The sequence below is a fragment of the Rana temporaria genome, chromosome 13, assembly GCF_905171775.1.
Source record: "Rana temporaria chromosome 13, aRanTem1.1, whole genome shotgun sequence".
NCBI lineage: Eukaryota > Metazoa > Chordata > Amphibia > Anura > Ranidae > Rana > Rana temporaria.
This window is the reverse complement of record NC_053501.1, coordinates 52,905,743-52,911,742: the sequence shown is the minus strand read 5'-3', so window position 1 is coordinate 52,911,742 and position 6,000 is coordinate 52,905,743.

The window sequence follows — 6,000 nt, the reverse complement described above, 5'->3', positions numbered from 1 at the left end:
GGTGTGTCACAACGTAGTAGTGGTAGTACATCCGGCCAATCTACTGATATTACCAGACAAATTTCCCTGCCCCAGCTGCTGCAGCGCCGAAAGAAGTACGCTCCCAGCCATCCACATGCCCAGCGGTTGAATGCTAGCTTAGCAAAATTGCTAGCACTTCAACTGCTACCTTTTCAGTTGGTAGATTCTGCCCCCTTCCGTGAGTTTGTGGAATGTGCAGTACCTCAGTGGCAAGTACCCAAACGCCACTTTTTTTCACGGAAGGAGATTCCGGCTCTCTATCGGCATGTGGAAGGCAATGTCCATACCTCGCTGGACAGGGCGGTCAGTGGTAAGGTGCATCTTACCGCTGACTCATGGTCCAGCAGGCATGGACAGGGACGTTACCTGTCTTTTACGGCCCATTGGGTGACTCTGCTGGCAGCTGGGAAGGACGCAGGTCAAGGCACAGTAGTTTTGGAGGTTGTTCCACCACCACGCCTCCAAAACACTACAACTGCTTGTGACACACCTCTCTCCTCCACCCCCTCCTCTTCTTCTTCCTCTGTGGCCTCTTCCTGTGGTGATGTTGGCTCAGAACCAGCCGTGCTCCGTAGGCGTACGACGGGCTACGCAGGAATGCAGGCCAAGAGATGCCATGCGGTCCTAGAGCTGGTGTGCTTGGGAGACAGGAGCCACACTGGGGAAGAGGTTCTTTCAGCTCTGCAGGGGCAGGCTCAGAGGTGGTTGACGCCACGCCAGCTGAAGCCTGGAATGGTGGTCAGCGATAATGGCACCAACCTCCTCTCTGCCCTGCGACGTGGAAAACTCACCCATGTGCCCTGTTTTGCGCATGTTCTCAATTTGGTGGTGCAGCGGTTCTTGGGCAGGTACCCTGGCTTACAGGATGTCCTGAGGCAGGCCAGGAAAGTCTGTGTGCATTTCCGGAGGTCATATAATGCCACTGCTCGGCTGACAGACCTCCAGAGGGAATACAACCTGCCCAAGAACCGCCTAATCTGTGACATGCCCACCAGATGGAACTCTACGTTGGCCATGCTGCAGCGGCTGCACACGCAGCAGAGGGCCATCAATGAGTACCTGTGCCAATATGGCAGCAGAACTGGCTCAGGGGAGCTTGGGTTTTTTTCACCACGCCAGTGGGCCTTGATCAGGGATGCATGCACTGTCCTGTCACCATTTGAGGAGGCCACGAGGATGGTGAGCAGTGACAGTGCATGCATTAGTGAGACTGTCCCGCTTATTCACATGTTGGAGCACACCCTACGTGGAATAATGGACAGGGCCCTTGAGGCAGAACAGAGGGAGGAAGAGGAGGACTTCCTTACCTCTCAAGGCCCCCTTTATCCAGACACTGTTCCTGCTTGCCCACCTGGAACACAGGAAGAGGAGGAGGAGGATGAGGAAGAGGAGGAGGAGGAGGATTGTATCAGCAGCATGGAGGTGGAGCCTAGCACTCAGCATCAACAGCAGCAGTCTTCAAGGGATCATTTACAGTCCCAAGGAACACGTGGACTTTTACGTGGCTGGGATGAGGTGGCTGAGGATCCTGTCGTCCTCAGTGACCCAGAGGACTGTGCCCCGAATGCCTCTGCAAACCTACACTGCATGGCCTCCCTGATTCTGCAAAGCCTGCGTAAGGATCCTCGTGTACGTGCCATCAAGGAGAGGGATCATTACTGGCTGGCAACTCTCCTTGATCCACGTTACAAGAGTAAGGTAACGGATCTTATGTTGCCATCGCAGAGGGAGCAGAAGATGAAACTACTGCGGGAGGCCTTGCAGAAGGGTCTGTGCAATGCGTTCCCAGAACCGGGGGGATTACCAAAACCTGGCCCTGGACAACGTCTTGCTGAGGCTTCGGTGAGTCAGAGAAGGAGCGGTGGAGAAGGTGGCCGTCTGACCGATGCGTTCAGACAATTTTTTAGTCCGCAGCCCCAAGGTCTGACCGGTTCCAGCAACCATCGCCAGCGTCTGGTTTACATGGTCCGGGAATACCTAGCGGCAAGATCCGACTTGGACACCTTCCCCACGGAAAATCCTCTGGCTTACTGGGTCTTGAGGATGGATCACTGGCCAGAGCTTGCACAGTACGCAATTGAGCTACTGGCTTGCCCTGCATCCAGTGTTCTTTCAGAACGTACATTCAGTGCTGCTGGAGGCTTTGTGACCGGTCCCAGGGTACGCCTCTCCACCGACTCTGTTGATCGACTGACCTTCATCAAAATGAATCAGGCTTGGATCAACACTGGCTACCAAGCACCTGATGCTGATGTTACTGAATAAGAATTTTGTGTTGAAATATCAGATCCCTTTGAGACTGCTGATGCTGAGTGACTGTCCTGTTGTGCTGCTGATGGAATATCCTTCTCCTCCTCACTTTTCATGCTGTTAGCTAGTAAGAAATTTTGTTTTTCTGTGCTCCGCCACCAGTGCCTAAGGCCTAATTTTTCTGCCCCTGTTTAACAGGGGCGCCTAATAACAATTTTTGATGCAATACTTTGCACGTGGCCTAAGGCCTAATTTTTGTGCCCCTGTGTAACAGGGGCGTCTAATAACAATTTTTGATGCAATACTTTGCACGTGGCTCCTTGTTGCGCTCCAATTACAGATATTGGGAGGGGTTGCAGTGTTATGTTGCGCCTAATAACAATTTTGGATGCAATACTTTGCACGTGGCCTAAGGCCTAATTTTTCTGCCCCTGTGTAACAGGGGTGTCTAATAACAATTTTTGATGCAATACTTTGCACGTGGCTCCTTGTTGCGCTCCAATTACAGATATTGGGAGGGGTTGCAGTGTTATGTTGCGCCTAATAACAATTTTGGATGCAATACTTTGCACGTGGCCTAAGGCCTAATTTTTCTGCCCCTGTGTAACAGGGGTGTCTAATAAAAAATTTTGATGCAATACTTTGCATGTGGCCTAAGGCACAATTTTTGTGCCCCTGTGTAACAGGGGCGTCTAATAACAATTTTTGATGCAATACTTTGCACGTGGCCTAAGGCACAATTTTTGTGCCCCTGTGTAACAGGGGCGCCTAATAACAATTTTTGATGCAATACTTTGCACGTGGCTCCTTGTTGCGCTCCAATTACAGATATTGGGAGGGGTTGCAGTGTTATGTTGCGCCTACGGACACATTTTTATGTCCCTGTGTAACAGGGGCACCTAATAACAATTTTTGATGCAATACTTTGCACGTGGCTCCTTGTTGCGCTCCAATTACAGATATTGGGAGGGGTTGCAGTGTTATGTTGCGCCTACGGACACATTTTTATGCCCCTGTGTAACAAGGGCGCCTAATAACAATTTTTGATGCAATACTTTGCACATGGCTCTTTGTTGCGCTACAATTACAGATATTGGGAGGGGTTGCAGTGTTATGTTGCGCCTATGGACACATTTTTATGCCCCTGTGTAACAAGGGCGCCTAATAACAATTTTTGATGCAATACTTTGCACGTGGCTCCTTGTTGCGCTCCAATTACAGATATTGGGAGGGGTTGCAGTGTTATGTTGCGCCTACGGACACATTTTTATGCCCCTGTGTAACAGGGGCACCTAATAACAATTTTTGATGCAATACTTTGCACGTGGCTCCTTGTTGCGCTCCAATTACACATATTGGGAGGGGTTGCAGTGTTATGTTGCGCCTACGGACACATTTTTATGCCCCTGTGTAACAAGGGCGCCTAATAACAATTTTTGATGCAATACTTTGCACGTGGCTCTTTGTTGCGCTACAATTACAGATATTGGGAGGGGTTGCAGTGTTATGTTGCGCCTATGGACACATTTTTATGCCCCTGTGTAACAAGGGCGCCTAATAACAATTTTTGATGCAATACTTTGCACGTGGCTCCTTGTTGCGCTCCAATTACAGATATTGGGAGGGGTTGCAGTGTTATGTTGCGCCTACGGACACATTTTTATGCCCCTGTGTAACAGGGGCACCTAATAACAATTTTTGATGCAATACTTTGCACGTGGCTCCTTGTTGCGCTCCAATTACAGATATTGGGAGGGGTTGCAGTGTTATGTTGCGCCTACGGACACATTTTTATGCCCCTGTGTAACAAGGGCGCCTAATAACAATTTTTGATGCAATACTTTGCACGTGGCTCCTTGTTGCGCTACAATTACAGTATGTTTGAGGGGTGCCCTTTTTTCTACAATTTTGCTTTCCCAAAAAGATAATGCCACCCCTAAAATAATCGAGATATTGTTCCCACACAGCACGTGCGCAACCAGTATTAAATTACTTTGTTCTTATAATAATTTAATGTTGTGCAGGGACATTTCTAAACATGTGCCACTACTAGAGACACACAGCAGGTGTGATATTTGAAGGAATTTTTAATTTTTTTTTTTTCACTTTAAACATCATTAAACGTCCGTTTTTAAAATATTTTTTTCGATTGATACATGTTCCCTGGGGCAAGACCCGGGTTCTGAAAGACGTTTACCAACATTAAATTGAATATTGGTCTTTAAAATGATCGTTTTTGAATTCGAACGTTCGAGTCCCATAGACTTCAATGGGGTTCTAAATGTTCGCGCGAACCCGCGGTCTGTTCGAACGTTCTGATGCGAACCGAACCCGGGTATGTTCGGCTCATCCCTAGACACAGGGAGCCGTGGCTCGGGTGCACTCGACTAAAAAAAAGAATGCATACTAGCTCACTATGCCTTTGCCTTACAGGTTATTTTATTTTTTGTGGGAATACAACCGCTTTAATTTAGGGAAAATTACTTGTCCATCGACTTTGGGTGCAGGCGTCCGCATCCTACTAAGCACTGCATACTAGCTCATTATACTTTTGCCTTACATGTTTAAAAAAAAAAAAAAAAAAACATTTGTGCAGGTATATAACCCCTTTAAGGTCCGCCCTTATAGCAGTTTTACTGCTACAGAGGGGCACCTGTGTGCTAGATCACGTATATATATATATATATATATATATATATATATATATATATATACACACTGCCGGGTAGGGGACGTGAATGCGCGCCGGCTCGTTTTTTTCGCTGTAATTACAAACAGCCGAAGCTGATCGGTGGGTGCCAGGTAATCAATGTCCTCCGCCACCTCTCGCTCGTCAAGCAGAGACAGAACTGCAATCTGCCTATGTAAACAAGGCAGATCGCCATTCTGGCGGGGAGGGTGGGATAGAATTTGTATTTGTAAATAAATCCCATCTCTTCCTCTAACACTGGCTAGGCACACATTTAAAGCATTTGTTACGCCATTTCATATTCCTGATATGTGCCTGCTGTACCATGAACTTGCATGAGAAAGTATCCTCTTCTTTTTGTATTGCTTCCTTTATGTGAAAGCCCTTGTGTTCCTGCTAGTCCTCTGCTTTCCTAATAAAAACTGACCACACTAAGCAGGAGAGCACAGCATGGTCAGTTATCTAGCTATGCTAGGAACTCAGGCTGCTCTCCTCCAATGATCAGAATGGTCCTGACATGCCTCTTGTGGTACAGCCATTTACTGGCAAGCTCAGTGTACTGCCTTTTCTCCTCCCCCAGCTCTTATCCAGCTGAGAACAGAGGGAAAGTGATCACTTTTAAAAAAGGGAAAATATATATTTATAAAGTTTTTTTTATATCTATACAAAACTGTTTTGTCTTTCATTTCTATTTTAAACGGAATGGGTTGTTTTACAAGGTAATTGATTACAATCACTTTAACCCTTGGATCGTCCCTGATGTTAACTAGGAATGCACCGATACCATTTTTTTAACACTGAGTACGAGTGTACTGATACTTTTTTTTCAAGTACTCGCCAATACCAATTACTGATACCTATCACCTAGGAAGAGTAGGTAGAGGGTGGTTTGGGTGGGGGCAAGGTAGTTGAGGGTGGGGTGAAATAGGGATTGTGGGGTGGGAGAGTTGGGCTGGAAAAGGCTGTGATCGCTGGGGGGAAGGGGATAGAAGGGTTTTTGGGAGACGTGGAGGCAGAGGTGTCAGCTGGTGGAGGGAAAG